The sequence below is a fragment of the Sebastes umbrosus genome, chromosome 23 (assembly GCF_015220745.1).
Source record: "Sebastes umbrosus isolate fSebUmb1 chromosome 23, fSebUmb1.pri, whole genome shotgun sequence".
Taxonomy (NCBI): domain Eukaryota; kingdom Metazoa; phylum Chordata; class Actinopteri; order Perciformes; family Sebastidae; genus Sebastes; species Sebastes umbrosus.
Genome location: NC_051291.1, coordinates 11,599,477 through 11,615,893, shown reverse-complemented (window position 1 = coordinate 11,615,893; position 16,417 = coordinate 11,599,477). Strand labels below are relative to the sequence as shown.

Here is a 16,417-nt window from a genome sequence, read left to right as displayed (position 1 = left end):
CCATTGATCAGAGCTTTTTACAATCAGATTCTTATTATCAGGTGATTATACACTAAAGAAAACATACTTATTAATATTATATTACATTTCTGCCAATAGATCCCCCTAAATGTTACACACTGGTTCTTTAAGGCCAATCATACGCTCACAAACTATGGAATTTAATTAATAGTGATTGGAAAATAACTTTTTAATAACTGAGTTTGTGATAAAATCCTCATTACAGATGAAAACTGAAAAAAGAAAACCGGGCCCGAATTCAGATTAGTACTACCTGCGCAGTATTTGTGCTTTGGTCATTATCATGTTATGTTATTTGTGCCACAACCAGCACTCTATCTTGTGGCATGGTAGATGCACATCATTTATCTGGGTTGTTATGGAGTGAAGCTACATTTTAGCCAGGGAATTTACAATAAGTAGGGAGGCAGAGTTGCAAGGTTTTACTTAAGACTCACATCCAACATGATATTTGAAACCTGAGACGTACGCAGCCTGTAACATTAAACCTTGACCATTATGAAAGACTGACAACAAAAAACAACTTTTTATGCTTTTAAATTGGCATCTATGAGTACGAGTTCTGCAGCACCCTGCTGGTTGTGTTTGTCCTCTCTGTGCTTCCTGTCTGCCCTTCCAGCCACGCGCTCATTTCCTCCACGGGTCGTCTCGCTTCCAATCAATCCTCTCCTCAGGAAAACCTTGGATTTACCTTCCAAGAGTTTGCTTGTTTTATCTACGGATTAATTACAAGGCCGTTTTCTACTCTACAAACACATCCCTCTTCTACGCTCATTTGAGAGCTGCTTGAGAACAAGAAATCTGCGGCTAACTGTAACTAAGCGGGCGTGAACAGATGTCAAATGTGTGTGTGTGTACTGTATGCGCACATGTGTTTTGTCTATGGAGAGAGCCCAGCGTGTAAATAAAACGCACAGGCTGATAGCACACTGTTGACTACACACACATGCATAAAAGCTAACAGACATTTAACCGGGACAGAGGCAAAGCAAACAGGGAGTCTGTGTTAATGATTAACCAACTGACACCCTGCCTGGACACTGCACAGCTTGCTCCTCTGCACATAAGGCTCTCTGTGTGTGTCTTGTGTTGTGTCTTGTGTTGTGTGGCCGCGAGGGGATCGATCGCTGGGTGAGGTGATGTGGTTCGGTGCACATTTGTGGACCCAGCGGTGTTATGGTTCAGCCCTAATGAGCAGGGGAAACAGTGTGACCATGCTGAGCGGAGCGGGGCCACCCTGCTATGGAGAATATCATTTGCCCATCCCGAACAAAGTTGGCTAAACACACATCCCGGTGTTATATCACAGCTAGCGGCTGAAAATTGCACACCTCCAACACCTCTGAGCTTATCTCTCTTGCAAACTGGCAGGAAGATAGATAATAGTTTTGGCCGTACAATTTCTCCGAGAGAGTAAACACTCTGTATACAGTATGAGTTGTTATTGAGATTAATGGCTCCCTTAACAGGAGAAATGTAGGCAGCTATAAATCGCTAATGACTGAACTGGGTCTCTGGGTGCAGATTACTGCCCTCTGTGGACGTCACTGAGCTCTAAAGGTGCAGCACTTATCTGTTTATGTTAAAACAACTACATTAAAGGACTGGAATATGGAAGATTTATACTGTGTATAACATATTTCCTCAATAAAATGGAAACCTTGAGAGTGATGGTGCGTCTTGTATTCAGAATCCAATAAATTGTCACTTTATCTGGGTTAAAGTATCTTGGCGAATACATGCTAGATACTGGGGTTGGCAGTTTATCTGTGATAAATAGAAGAGCTGGGAAGTTTGCTTAAGCAATGATAGAATTTGTGCCTGAAAAAGCAAAGAGTAAAGGCCTTTAAGGCCCTGACACACCAAGCCGACAGCCAGCCCTCAGTGAGCGTCTGTCGGCCTACTTTTTGAGGTGTGTCCCGCACCGTCGGCTCTAGCCTGCCTGTGTCGGAGGTTTTTCCAGACGACTCAGCATGTTGAATCGGAGGCAGAGCTCGTCGGTGAGAGAATTCACTCCGATTGGCTGTTCAGCTTCAACGAATCAGTGCACGAGAAGAGAAACGGAAGTGAGGAAAGCAAGAGTGAAGTCTCACAGAAGGCTCTTTTCATTTTTCATCATTTCTTATCTGATCGTTCCAATACTCGGTTATTTTCACAACGATATGGCCATCTGGAATAAAGGTAAGTGGTGAGTGAGAGGGGTGTGAAAAGGGTCGGCAAACGCTGCTTTGTTTCATGTACGTATCATAACAACGGCTTGTATATCCGCTTCCGGTTTCCCTTTTTGAATGACGAATACAAACTACCGCAACCTGCTGGTGTGGAGTGTTATTTCATCTCACGCAGGTGCAGAACATACGTGGTAGTTGGCCGTCGGCTGTAGTCTTTGCGGTGTGTTCTAGTGCAACTTGTCGGCCTAGACACAGGCGACGTGAGGCAACGCAACAGTCGGCCTTCATCGCCGCTACTTCTTTGATGTCAGGTTGGTGTGTCTGGGCATTTACACACCGGGGGTGTTATGAATAAAGTATACGAAAATGCAAAATACTAGCCAGCGAATATTATATGTCTAGGTGCTTTTATTGTGAAAGGTAAGAACAGTAGAAGTCGGTCTGGTCTGCACTGCCTTTGTCAAGGTCACTCTGGAAAAAAAGTGTCGCTTTTTCGCTGCGTAATATTCACGTTCTGTGTGAGAGTACTCATGACCAAAACAACAAAAATATGTTGAAAACTCAGCCAATGTTTAAAGGCCTTCAAAGTAAAGGGTGCCACCAACAAAACTCAAACTTCATCAATGCAAAAATGCAGAAAAAACATCAAATTAGCCATTGATTGAGAAAGGAGCGATGACACTGAACATAATGAAAAAAGGAGTTTTAAAACGGTGCATCAGCATTAAGTCCTGAAAACCTTTTTTTGTAATTTTAACAAAAGTCAACCCACTCTAAGTACAGTATCTAAACAAACATTATTCCTCTGCTTGCAACACTAACTTTCAAAAGAAACGGACGAGGCATACGGTATGAACAGAAAAGCTAAAAAAAGCACTAATCTTTCAAACCCGGAGCCTGCCAGTGGTGAACCTAGATGGTACAAGAAAAGGAAAAAGGAGGAAGAGGGATCGACAGGGTGAAAGAGGAATGAAAAGGGCGAAATGGCATTTAGAAGAAAAAAGGCGGTGAAATAAAGAGAGATGGGCGAACAAAAAGGACAATTTCCCGAAATGTCAGGAGCATTTGAATGGTCACCTTTGGACACTGCAAATAACTGGGCTTATTCAACCACCAGCAGAGAGGAAGTGAAGCTTTTGTAACTCATTTAACTAACTAACTGCAAATGATACACACATTTTATTACACTCAAATTGTATTATATGTGGGCGACAATGTAAATCCAATGTGTTTATATCATGTGCTGTTATTTGTAATAGCTCCAAACCACTGTCCTTTACGTTGCTCAATATCAGGGGAGGTAATGAAGTCGTGGGTGTGTTTTTTATTATATACTGTATCTGTGTGCAAAGGGACGTTTTCCAGATAAAATCGCACACCCGCATCATGCACGGAAAACAAGGTGACCGCTGGAATTTCAACATGTCTGCGAACGTGAATCAAATCTTTAAAAGAAACATTATCTGTCCTTAGCAGCATATTTTGCACTTACTACTCTCCATATCGGTTTCCTTATAGGAAAATGGACTCTCCACAATGTCAGTATGATGCTATTAAAGGGAATTATATGAGGTGATATGATTATGGTCATAAGTGTTAGACATTATATTACTTTAATTTAGCAGACATAAGAATGTCAGTATTGGACGATTCTGAAAAAACGTCCAATATTGACGTTCCTGTATGAATAAATGAATATAAAATGTCAATATTGTAACGAGTCTGACAAAAACGTTCAAAGGTTCAAAGCCAGTGGTTATGGTTATGTCCACTGCTGACATTTTTTTCCAAATCTCTTTATAGATTTTTGCACAAAAATGAATAACATACATAGCTGGCAGTAGTGATAACAGTGCTCTGTGGTTATCTACTGCAAACCTCACTACAGCCCACTACCACCCATTTCAGTAGATCCCACCCACATCAGTATAAGATAAAGTTAAGTAAAATACATTTAAAAAAGGGGTTGCCAGGTTTTATGGAAGGTTATGGGAAGCTCTCAGGCAGAACCTAATCCCTCTCAAGCCTAATGCACCGCAGTATCTCACGAATCCACCATGTCAACATTTAAAAAAAAATCTAGCTTCTTACAATATCTGCGCAAATAATTTCTGGATAAGATTGTGTTTATGGCAAATAAAACACTGTGATGGATGCAAACTCCAGGCTCCTGCATGAAAGTCAAATGCACTGCACACCCATTTGGTGCAGAAATGGCCGTATTTCCTTGGGACGCTGGGCTGCACTTTTGTCCAAACGTACAATGGGCCTCATGCAAGAACCCCTCGCTTAAGGGCGAAGTGGCTTATACAAGTGATTTATGAGAACTTGCCACATTCACCAATTTTTCTTGTATTTAGATTTTTTCCTAGGTACGTCCAATGAGATACGTAAGTTTTTCACTAATGCATCATATGTTTCATCACTTTGAAGCAATTTTGAGTTTGAAAATCCTATATAAGTTACACCTCCTAATCATGATGACATTAACCTGCTTGACTCTATTCCAATTATAATAGAATTCTAAACATATTCATATAGCCTAACGATATCATCATTCATTTAAATTGGCCATTGATGCTATTGTATAACACCACAATACAATAATATATGATAATCTCAAGCTGCAAAACAACTGTAATTATGCTCTGATTGTAGGTTCATTTGTCTCTGTATGTAATAAGGTCAACGGGAAGCGTAACCAGGCGCATCAGGCTTTTGGAAGAGAGCGTGTCTTTAGACAGCAAGCTGCTATATTAGCAGAGACAGATGAATGGGGCAGGACGCGTAGCCTTCTGGGGCGTTAATTATGCTAATTTCCAATTCTCATGGAACTCATTTGCGTTCATCGTGTTTACGCAGGTCATTTACACGGTTATCTGAAGTTAGGGGCGTTTGCTGAATCTGACGTGGCACACTCATACGAGCCCACCACAAGAAACAATAAAAAAGGAAGAGAAAGTTAAGACAACAATACAGAAATGTTCTTGCATGAGTGAATCCAAACTCGGTTGGTAAGTTTAGTGCTAGCATGGGTTATCGAGGGGTAGTTTTCAGCTTGAGGCTAAAGATGGCCCACTGATACTGCATGAAGAGTCTTTAAAGTCGCTTTTCATGTGTAGCCCTGGTGCACATGACATTAAAATACTCCCACCACTCCCTGTGCACGCGGCACACTTGGAAGCACACTTGGCAGCACTTTGATATACAAAATCAGCACCCCTGGTCAACCTCCATATCAATCCCCGCTGATATGTTATTGCCCCTTTTTGGGGTATTGGGTTGTCAAATTTTTGCATTCAAGTTTGTATTGCTTTGGCCCACCCAGGCTATCGAGTGCTAATTCTTTCTAAGACAGAGACATGCACTTCCAAATGGAGGAAAGTAGCCCTAATTACAGCTGATGCTCTCATTTAGTCTCCCCCTCTCTCTCTGCTGCAGGCAGGAAGCTGCCACGAATCACTTACAGCTTTATCGGCGGATAAGTGGCTCTTCAAACATGGAGCTATTCAGAGAACTCTTTTCAATACACACAGGTGCTCCTTTCACCACCAGCCGGCTTCTCTCGCTCACATTGCACGCTGCAGATACTGTATACAAACATACACACACATGCATACAGTACAAACAGTTAAACACCTGCTAGGGGTCACCAACGCTTGCCAATGCCACTGATGTCACACAGATGTTTGGCTGGCATCTGGGGATCACAAGAGGGGCAGAGGAAGACAGAGGAGCTGCTTGTTTTCCCCAAATTTTGCAATTTTTTAAACTGTAAACAACTTCAGCGGGTTATAATGTTACTTAATTTGCCATAAGTGTGGTTTTGAAAGTTTTAGTCAATCAGCTACAATCAGCATATCATCAGGATAGTGTTTTTAATTGTTTTCCAAACTGCTTTTTTTCTCCATGTATTTTCATTCATAATTTATTTCAGAACTTATTTTATTATTATCTTGTCAAGTTATATTATCATGGTGTGCATTTGATGCCTTGGAACATCTTGCTGGTGTGTTAAATGACACTCTGATAACAGATATTTAGAGCAACTGTTAAAAATCATTGCATCTTGTTATTGGAAAATCAATCTCAACTCAAAATGTACGTTTGGCTATTTCTTGCATGGACAAGGATGCTAAAATCTTTCAAGTCTCAGATCTCGGAGCATCTTTGAATGCACAACAAGTGGCGTTTTCGGAATAACCTGCAACCTTGCGATGGTAACATAAGTTTGAATAACAAAAACAGGGCAAACCTGAAATAGATAAGGTGAACATGTTAGCAGACATGGAACAACATTCATTTCATTTGGAGTCTTGTTTCTGGCCTACTGACGGATGTTAATTCAATATTTGCTCCCCCTTTAGCTCTGTTTTGGTTTCTACCAACTCCTGAGGCAAATGTCTGTCTCTTTTGCTGTTAAATGCTCCACTATGTTCACCCGCTGATCCATAACTTTGTCTGTTTGCCGGTTGACGTTGGGCTGGTAGCGTAGTTTTAAGAGCTTTTTTGCAGCTTTTGAAGTGCCTTAAACTTGCATTCTTTCTAACAGCCAGCAGGGGGCGACTCCTCTGTTTGCAAAAAGAAGTCTGATTGTAATCTCAGAGAATATCTGAGTTTTTTTCTCAAAAATTTACAACTTAAATCTCAAAAATTCTGAGTTTTTTTCTCTAAATATTACCCCCTCCCCCGGCTCCGTATTATAATTTTAATTTTTTTAGATTATATCGACTTGTCTGTGTTGTTGTCTGACAACTTTAAGCCTTTCACAGTGTGTTTTCAGTTCATGAAAGTTAACCGTAACATTTTGGTCACCAAAAAAATTTCTTATTCAGCATTCGGTTGTACTTAGCTCCACCCTCTCATGCCTCTTCTAGTTCCAAAAAGAGAAATTTGCGACCGCCAAAATGCTGATCTTGAGGCTTCAAAAAACGGTAATCCACAAAACAATGGGCGACGTCACGGTGTAAAACCGAAACAGTTAGTTGAAAGCTGCTAAAAACGTGACACCTTTCATATTATGTGTAGTAATTTTTAGTAAGTATTTGGACCTTTACAAAGCATGGTACACGGCCGTGGTTAAATCAGTAGGACACCTGTTTATCTGTTTATTATTTTCATCTAAACATGAACCCAGCAGTGAGTACGTTGATAACTCAGCTCATCAGCCTCTATCTCTTCTCCTCCTCTTCTATCTCCAGTCACTGCTGCTCACAGAGGTCACATCTTATTCATCCCAGCAGTGATAATTACGACATTCTTATGGAGAGACGAGTGGCCTTTCTGACCCGAGCCTTCCCCTTGACTCACACACATGAGGAAGGGAGAGCAACGTGAGAGGAATTCATTTGGACGGATGACTGGAGCCCTTTGCACTGAAAGAGACACCGAAGCACACGCAGTACAGTATGGAGAGTACACGAATCGAGCCACAGAGGAGCATCTTTGTGCAGACAGGAACAGTTTTTGGGAGTGCTCCTGTTTGGGACGGGATGGAGGAGTCAGCGCTGCCTGTTAGAGCGCCCCGGGCCGAGTCTGTGTAGGTGACTCAGAAGGAGGATTAGCGGGGATTTAGAGAGCAGTAATTACCCGTGCCCGTGGAGGGTCTGGTAATTAAATTACCTTAGCAACCCCGTTACTGGCCAGCCACACAGAGCCTCCCAAGGTCAGCGAGAGTGAAATTTCACAATATGCCGAATTTGTTTCGCATTGTCGTCGGAAAAGCGTCGCCTTTTGTGCCGTCTGCTCATCACAAGGATTGCATTTTTAGCATATAAACTGAAAACTCTAGAGGGTATCACGTGTCTTATGCATCAGGTTCAATGCAAAATATGTGATTTTTCTGTTTGATTTAAGTCACACAGCATCATCAGAAAACACATTTTCTACTTTGTGTGATTCTTATCACTTGGGATGTAAATAACTAACCATTAACGGAATAATGGGAGCTTAAAGAGTATAAAAGCAAAGACACGAAACTCTGGTGCTTTTTTGACAACAGCCGCTAGATGGCCATTTTGGACTGAAAACGTCAATGAGTCCATAGCCATGGATGTATAAAGAGACGTCGGTAAATCAGAGGATATTTACTTAAATAAATCTCATTTAAATTGTTATGTCTTAAAAGTTGTAAAGTTCACTAACAGTCAAATCCAGAGTTATTTTCCTCGGCATAATGAACGTGCATCAGACCCACGGGACTGCACCGCCCTTCACACTCATATGACATATCCGGTTCTGCCAGCTTACTGCTAACTGTATGCGGCTGTAATAATGGAAATATTGACTGTAATCCATCCCTTTTATATCTTATCATACACCCATGGGCTGTATGCTGTAAGCCTGTACCGTGGTGGATGTATTAATGTTTCTAATGTTCCCAAACAACTTGCTATCGGCCAGTAACTAGTAGTGCTAGTAGCACGACATAAACTGAATTTAATTTAGTTGTAGTTGAGATCGCTCTCAAAATCTGTGTGCTGGATTTTTCTAACTTCCATTTATGTCCATCGCTCACTTTACGCTCCTCTGGGAAACGGCCGGGCCAAAAAAGTTTAATAAATAAATAAGTAAGTAAGTTAATTAGTTATAATAGTATGCATATTTATAAGATTTTTATTGTTTAACCGGGGCCATTTTGGTAGAGACACACATTTTGTTAGCATGAATATAAGTGAACCCTATAGAAAAGCACTACAGTTGTTAAGTGGTGTGATTTACGGTTGAGCGCATGACTGTAATGAGCCTCAGCTTCCATCAGCAATCAATCACACGTTGCTTTTATGGATGGGAGTTGTGACTCAGAGTAGATTTGTGGTTAAGTGAAGAAATGAGCTGAGGTTAAAGACCAGTGGATTTGTAGAGAGAGAGAAATAAGAGACAGAGACAGAGAGACAGAGATGCGTGGGAGTAGCAGCAGCTCCCACACAGGCAGGAAAGTCACGATCCACCATTAAACAGCACTCGCTCTTCTGCTCAAACTGACATATGAACACGCCAACAACAACAACTCCCATGCACTCTCACATTCACTGCACATGTAAAGTCATTGAGTTCCTATCTATGATACTTACATAGAATCCATTAAAATACGCAAATGCATCTTGATGGTTTATTATTTGAAATTCATTCATTTCTCAACTTGTGCAGTGTGACAGTCATTAAGCTTCATCACTGTGAGTCCAATAGATCTATAAGCTGCTGCAGGAAGATAACATCACAACCCTACCTACAGTCTGCACAAGCAGCCGTGCAAACACAAATGCACACTGACATGTGAAACGTGGACTCACCTACACACACTCAACCAAATCACATCATGCTCAAACACAGACCTATATATTCTTCGCCAGGGATTGTAGCCTCACTGAAACACAGTATAAACATGTAATTAATTAATGTCCTGCCATTTCGCTACAATTAAAGGAAATGAATTGACTTCTTTGAATTCTGTCTCTTTTATTTCCTTTGAATCATCCAAGTTTTATGATGAAGGCAATGTCTCCCTTATCTGAAAGCCCACAGTTGTGTTCATGAACCTCAGGGAAGTCTACCAAAGTAGTGATCCTACTTTACTGCCAAGTGAAGGCAACAGATCGTAGTGGTTGAACAAATTCAGTTACTTACTACTTACTTCATTTAACTATTTATGCACCACAGGAGGAGTTACATCTTATATCTGTTTTTACAAGTACAATAGAGTGTTGTTATAAACCATTTAATAAATGATTATATTCTATACTGCACTGTAAAAAAAACTGTTTTTTTACAGTTTTTTTCAAGAAATTTTTTAATTTTTTGTCAAAAAAGACAGAAAAAAAGTAAAAATTACATGTTTCATTTGTGATTTATATGTAAATGGTCTTAGATTTACAGTATTTTTTTGTAATCACAATCGTAATTATCTGTATTTAAGCTTTTCTTGATCATTTTTAAAGATAATTATTCTGTTTTAGAGGTTTATGACTCTATTTTAACAATTAATTTATGTTAGAAGAAAAAGATTTCATGGAATTCTAAAAATATTTCTTGTAAAAATACAGATTTTTTTCCAAAACTTCCGAGTTAATGTAAATTTGGGCTTTTGCAACGTAAAATTACATGTTTCATTTGTGATTTATATGTAAATGGTCTTAGATTTACGGTGTATGACTATTCTAACAATAAATATTTGTTAAAAGTAAAATATTTAATATAAGTAATAAAGGCTAATTATATAGACATAATTACTGGGTTTTATTTACAGTTTATTTATGTTAATTAACGGACAGTATTTTTCCGTTATTTAACAGACATTTTCTGGCGCCCCTGCTGCCGGAAAATTTTCGATATTTTACACTTTCTTTTTTTTACAGTATGCTTGTAAATTGTAAATAGGAGTTAAAGTGCCAAGAAAAGCAGCAAATCCTCACAGCCAGACTGCATTTTTCAGCTATAGCTTTTTGATATAATCTCTCATATTCAACTATTTTTGAGGAACTTTTTCTTTTAAGAAATGAGTACTGAGATAAGTTATTTGGGTGGATGTGTGCTCTGTCTGCGTGCTGATGAAGGCAGTCTGGTTAGATCGGTGTCTAACAGATAGTGCAGTACATGGCAGCACATATTGCTCATTAGGGTGGAATTGACTCTATCTGTCAAGCACCTGTGTGTGGGGGGAAAGGCGGCCAGCCATATGCTTCTTGGGACTCCGGAGGATGATTGATGCCCTTATTGTACATCAGGTGTTAAAAATCCCAGACTTTTAATTTTTTTTGTGTGTCTCTTTTCATCATCTTTTCCACTTCCTGCAATTACTGGAGGGGAGCGAATGGAAGTGGATTGGCAGCCCTCCAGAAGCGTAGTCGATCAACAGACATGTATCACATGATGTCGCCATTAGCTTCCGCTGCAGCCCACTGGAACATGTAGAGGACATGAAAAGCTGCTGCCAGATACCTTCTACGCCACCTGACGGGGGTGATGCTATCGACTTGGCAGAATTAGGCCGCCTCGCAGAGCAATAATTACGACAAGAGATCTTAATCTCAATCGTGAGAATGAAAGCAAAAGAGAGAGGAGGGGGGGGATCTTTGTCATGAAGATTTCCCAGTCACGTAGGCTCCCTGGTGTCACACAAGATCCCACCCCCAGAAGTCACCTTGACAGTGCCCTTCACGGCCCTCCATCACTACACTGCTAGAACAGATCTCACAGCCTTGTTTAATTCATTCAGAGGCACTGGAAGGAAATACACTCTTTAGCGATTTGAAATGAAAAGCCTTGATTTCTCCTTTCATGAGGAAACAAAACACTTTTTTTTAGGTCTATTGTTATATAGGAACACAGGATGTGAACTAGGGCATGAAATCAAGAGAGAAGAAGAAGAAGAAGACGTAATCACACCAAAAGCTAAAATCAAGCTAAAATTATGACACTTGATTGGCACAAAATTGGTATCAACACCAATCTGTCTTCATCAAAATACAATTTGCAGTGGAATTATTTGAAAGACAAAATCCACATAGTGTGCAGACAAATGATTCATATGTGATTAAAATGACAGATTTACTTCTGATGTGTTCTTTACTCTACGACAGTTATATATATCGTCTTGCTTACAGTATCATAATATACTGAATCGTTACCACAGTATCATGATCATATTGTATCGCCAAATTCTTGCCAATACACAGCCCTAAACTGTAAAATGAAAAAGTTACGGTGGTTTACTTTTTTTTTTATATCATACTATAACAGTGGGAAGACTAATAAAGACGGTTTTGATGAGTTTTATTTTGTTTCTGTCCAGTTTGAGTGTGTTAAGTGTGTTTTATGATGATCAGTGAGGTAAAATAACTGGTGTCTGACTGGAGTCTGGTGGAAAAGAGCGTATTAATTCTATGTTTTGTACTTTAATAAATTATAATACTCGTCCTAATCACTGTTGATTTTATTTTTTTTATTACACTGAAGACAAAAGCCAGTTGTTAGTGGGTGTTAGTGGGTTATTGTCCGCTCGGAAAGGGGCTTAATAGACTCTTTATTCTCTGTTTGTATAAGCTTCAAACCTGCGTTTATTCTCTGACTAAACTAACAAGCCAGAAGGCGGAGCAGAGAGTCAGGAATCCTGGGACTCTGTAGCTTAACCTCGTCTGCCCTGGTGAACGCCGGTGAATTGCATTGTTTAAGCAAAGAAAATTGGGACCCTGCTCAGGACTACAGAAGGAGGAAGAAGTGGAGAGACACTCCTCCCAGGTTCATCTGAGCTGCACGCCTCTCACTTTTTCTCCCTCTCTCACTTCCCCCCTGTCTCTCCGTGGACGGCACTCTGCCACTTTGGATATGTCACGGGCAATAAGGATGAAAAATTGGACTGCTCTTTGGGTCCCCGGTCGGCACGCCGGCTTCGTCCTCCACCTTCACAGGCCTGGAGGAGGCTGAGCTCCGCGCTCACAAAACAAAATAGGATTTAACAAGGCCAGAATCACTCACAATGCCTCAGTAAATAGCCACTGAACCCTGCCTGAACCAGCATCGGCGGTTGAATACGGACTTTAACATAGAAGTGTGGAGTGAGAGGATGGAGTGTGACAGCCGGGAGCACTGTACAGGATTGAATCCTCGATAAAATACAAATGAAACAACCAGGTGATGTCAAAATCCATATGCCAAAGTCAGCATGAATAAAGTCTCAGCTTTGCCACACTGGAAAATGTGTGATAACTCTGATCTACAACGGCGTTTTAAGGCCTATCGGTGACTCACGTTACTCAAAGGCGGCATATGTGATGTGATGAGGTTGAACCAACCTTGCAAAGTGAAGCAATGTGGTTCTTCAACAAAAAAATCCTATTTTTCATTCTCATGGTTTTGCGCTTTTTCTCGTAAATTTGCCACTTTAATCTCAGAGAATATCTGAGTTTTTTCTTTCTCGTAAATTTACAACTTTATAATCTTGCAAATTTGTTCTATTTCTCGTTAATTTGCCACTTTAATCTCAGAGAATGATCAAGTTTCTTCTCGTAAATTTACAACTTCATAATGAAGAGGACTTTTGGTTCCAACACTCTAAATGTGACTTCAACACATTTCCATATCAATATTAATGTGGGCATGTGCTGATACGAAACAACAAAGCTCCAAGTCTTCCTCCGTACTTAGTATTCAGCATGAGAAACAGTTGCCATTAGATTCCCAGATGACAAATGATTCATCTTGTTTTTCTTTCTCTCCTGATAACACGACTCGTACGATGACAGGTGGATGTAGAGTACAGTCAGCTTGTGATTCTACTCCCCTCTGAGATAAAGTAAAAATCAATAAAACATTATTCAAACCCATATGTATTGGACCCGTAAGTAATCTAACTGTTTCTTGTCAGAGAACAATCTGCATAACTGACAGCTCGCTGCATCAAAACAGTGGGCACATCCATGAATTGGTCCACCAGGCAGCAGCACTATTGTCCTCTAGGGTCAAAGCAGACTTGCTAATTTCCTATTCATATATTCACAGCGTCAACCTCTTTCTGTACACTTTGGGTCTTTGCTGAGGATGTTCCAGTCAAATAAGCTTTAATCAAACCAGCCAAATATGCAACTAAGCAGCTTCAGTAATTCCACACGGAGCAAATAACTTTTTCCACAAACACATGCGGTTCCATTTTGATCCAAGTGGATGGTGTATAAAAGGTTATGACACATCATCTTCCATACTCGTGTGAAGAATATATCCTTATAATGCAAAATATAATATTCTAATGCAGCTCAAAGCTGTCATTTTAGTTACTTTGTGTTTAGAAGTGCACTCAAAAAAGATTTCGAGTGGTTTTGTTTATACCGAAAGTGTCAAAGGCCCAAAGGAAAAAGACTGATATTCCGGCAGGGCACTAATACATTTTGTGGTCCATTAAAATTCTCAATGAAATAGAAAACGTGAACAACATAATAGCCATCATCCCATTGCAATAACACAACAATAAAATAGCTTTAAAATGAATCTGAAATGATCACCAAGGGGGAAACTAGCGTGACGTGGAAAGAAACATAGTAGGAAAACGAGAGATAAATATAAACAAAGCATAAATAAATGTAAAGTTGTTGTACAAAACATACAAACAAGAAAGAACCCTTGAATGTGTTCAGGTTGACAGTCACACTGAGTGGGAGCCCTGCCACTGAAGACATATGGCATTTCAGTTTAAATAGATGTTTAGCGTATCGACTGGCTGAACGGAACAGAGACTAACCTTTAACTCAATGATGCCTGCTGCAATGTCTCTTCAAATGCGTCCTCCACACTCACCGGCAGTCACTCGGATCTACAGTAGAGGGGATGGAAATGAAAAGAAAGGCCGTGTTTGTATGAATGAATGAGAAACAGTAATCTACTTTATGCCTGTTGTCTCAGTAAGCTCCAGGGGTATCCTGGAAGAAAATATCTAACAATCTTTGTTTGGTATTAGAGCTGTCACAATGATAGATTTTCATTACATGATTATCACCGCCAAAAGAATTTGCGATAACGTCATTATTGTGATGTCTATAGAAAATTTGAAAGAACTGGAATAACCGCCTCTCGATTGTATGCCTCTGGCAACAAGTCAAGTTGCAGTTTACATCCATATTGGTCTGAAATGTCATCAATTTAGCCTAATTCTTGATTTTTTGAGGTCACAGTGACCTTGACCTTTGACCACCAAAATGTAATCAGTTCATCCTTGAGTCCAAGTGGACATTTGTACCAACTTTGAAGAAATTCCCTCAAAGTGTTCCTGAGATATCACGTTCACGAGAATTGGACGGACGTGAGGTCACCGCGACCTTGACCTTTGACCTCCAAAATCTAATCAGCTCATCCTTGAATCCAAGTGGACAAACCCGGCACCTTCTTGCTGTGACGCAACAGTGCTTAACACTGATTACACAATCATGTATATCTTTAACATGATATCAATATTTCATTTTTCAATATCGCATTTATCCTAAATACCGGTATATCGTGACATCCCAATTGGTTATAACCAATTGTCATCACCTCAGACTTTCTGTTCTTTGGGATTGAAAATCTTGACCATTTCTGTTCTAAAACTATGCTGAAGGGAATAAACTGCAGGTACACAAGACAAAGACGACACGCCTGTTTTGCATTTGAAATCTTTGAATAATCAGAGTGCACAATGGGCTCAAACAGCTGTATCCAGGGACAGATAAATAAGCCTACATCTTTGGGCCCTGTTGATTGTTCCGTCAGCTCAGTAATCTGTGCATGTCAGTGGCAGGGGTGTCGGGGTGGCAGATATCCATTATCGATGGACTGCTTTCACAGAAAATTGGCCATATTCAGGGATCTGCCGGTGGGGACCAGCCATGTGTTGGAAAAACCAGTACAGAGAGCAGCTGGGGATCTCCTCCCAACAGATGCTGCCTGCTGTGGAGGCGGTGGGAGGACTTCCAGTTGAGCCCTGGTGGGGGAATGTGGGGGTCTGGGTGCTGACGTATACACTGTCTGATAAAGGCTGATGAAGTGCTATTAATTTAGTCTATTAAATGGAATTAAGCCCAACTGATTTAGTGCTGGAATGAATAGTTAATTAATTGATTAGTTGATTGACAGCTTCTCAAACGTGAGAATTTGCTAATTTCCTGCTTTATGGCACTGAAAAACAAATATCTTTGGGATTCGGATTTACTAGATGTATTAGCTTGTACACAATCAAATGCATTTAAACCTTAAATAAATATGTCAGGGGCAATTACTTCCTATCTCAGAGCAGTAAAAAAATAGCACAGAATACATTTTTTTTTCTCTGGAAACACAATAAACATTTGGCAGTACAGCATGTTCTGAAAGTCTATTGCTATTAGCCGTAATGCAGCCATTAGTTTGTCTACAAAGTTGAGGGTTTGATGTGAGAAAATGGAAAAGAAAAGCATGGAAGTGTCCATTAGATTTCACAGCAATATGTCCATTAGATTTTTTGTGTATAAGTGGAAATTTGGTCCTGATAGTGGTCTAAGAAAGGTCAGTACGTCACCAAAATCCTAATGAATCATCCTGAACTATGAATATCCGCCGAAAATTTACTGGAAATTCGGCCATTGGTCAAGATACCTAGTCAGTTATGACTCGATGCCAGCGCTAAACGAAAGGTCAAAAAGATACCAAAATTAGTATGGATCATCCTCGAGAACAGGGCTGACCAAAGAGGGGCCCGTGGAACAATGTTAGCCCGCCATACGGTT

At 40.2% G+C, this 16,417-nt stretch overlaps 1 protein-coding gene across 2 annotated transcripts in view; it reads right to left on the bottom strand.

The window, feature by feature from the left end:
• syt1a (synaptotagmin Ia) overlaps positions 1–16,417 on the bottom strand; it is a 185,179-nt gene that overhangs the window by 97,240 nt on the left and 71,522 nt on the right. For both annotated transcript variants that reach the window (XM_037759999.1, XM_037760001.1), the window contains exon 3: positions 14,422–14,493. The gene's annotated coding sequence lies outside the window, so the exon portion shown is untranslated. The remainder of the gene's footprint in view (positions 1–14,421; positions 14,494–16,417) is intronic.